At 52.7% G+C, this 1,220-nt stretch overlaps 1 protein-coding gene across 1 annotated transcript in view; it reads right to left on the minus strand.

Moving 5' to 3' along the window:
- The window catches only part of SERPINA10 (serpin family A member 10), a 21,388-nt gene extending 20,378 nt beyond the window's left edge, over positions 1-1,010 (minus strand). Inside the window, exon 1 of the mRNA XM_007447315.1 lies at positions 972-1,010. The gene's annotated coding sequence lies outside the window, so the exon portion shown is untranslated. The remainder of the gene's footprint in view (positions 1-971) is intronic.
- Positions 1,011-1,220: the final 210 nt, after the last annotated feature.

Below are 1,220 nucleotides of genomic sequence, written 5' to 3' on the forward strand. Positions count from 1 at the left end.
CAGGAAGAAGGAAGCTTTCCGCACAGCTTAGTAACGGCAAACTGCCCAGGCGCGCTGCCAGCGAGAAACCGCCGTGGCTCTGAGCTCCCATTCTCCAAAGAGCTTTGGTTCAAAACAACACTCCTCAGCTTCCTCCCTGAACCTAATAAAAGCCAACCTCGCCTTTGTCTCTTTGGGACTTGCCTATGGCTTGCCATAGTTTGTTGGTCCCGAATTGCGATTCCTGAATCAATTCATCTTCGCTCAATCGTAACTGCCATTAATTTTGTTTAAGGAAGACACAAGGATGCAGCATTCTAAACAGAACCCGAGCAGTAAGAAATCAACCACTTACCCACCACTTCTCAGCCCTGAATAGACCTGGAGCAGCAACTCTACCCCCAGATCTGGGAGCAGGGGAAAGTCTCTTGCCTGGGCAGACAGGTCCCTGGGGAGAAGGCCAGGGAGTTGTGTGGGGCTTTGCGCGGTGAGTGTGGCGGGCGCGAAATCTCAAGCCTTAAAAGCCTCTTCCTGGGGACTTCCTTGGTGGCGCAGTGGTTAAGACTCCACGCTCCCGATGCAGGGGCCTGGGTTCCACCCCTGGTCAGGGGACTAGATCCCACATGCATGCCACAACTAAGAGTTCATGCCATAACTAAGGAGCCCGCCTGCCACAACTAAGATCCGGTGCAACCAAATAAATAAATGTTTTAAAAAATTAAAAAGAAAGACTCCCTTATGTTAAAAAAAAAAAAAAAAAAAAAAAAAAAAGCCTCTTCCTCGGGCCTCCTGCAGAGGAAGCCCCCTATGTCTACAGCACGCCTCTTACCTCCCACCCGCACCCGATCCAGTCCGGGAATGAGGGCTCGGCACTGCCTAGGTTCCCACCCCCTCCCCTTGAAACCCGCTCAGAGAGGACAAGAAGGTCTTCTCTCCCCATCCCTCACTAGGCAGACACTGTGAAGACCTCCCTTCAGTCCGCTGCCTCTTACCAGTGAGGTGCCGCCAGGTGCCTGGGAAGGTCCTTCATTCAGGGCAAAGACAGAAGGTTAGGGCTTGCAGCCGAAAGCGTGCAGCAAATATTTGCTCTTCCAAAGTGTGATCCCCCGGAGGACTGTTACTGATTAACACCCCGCTTGGAGATGGTGGCATTTCTGGAAAAGCCAAGATGGAGAGGTAGGCTTCCCATAATCCCCAGCTGCCCCTGCTGGTTTCCGAGAGACAGCAGCGAGTGGTGGCCT

The sequence above is a fragment of the Lipotes vexillifer genome, unplaced genomic scaffold (assembly GCF_000442215.2).
Source record: "Lipotes vexillifer unplaced genomic scaffold, Lipotes_vexillifer_v1.1 scaffold1017, whole genome shotgun sequence".
NCBI lineage: Eukaryota > Metazoa > Chordata > Mammalia > Artiodactyla > Lipotidae > Lipotes > Lipotes vexillifer.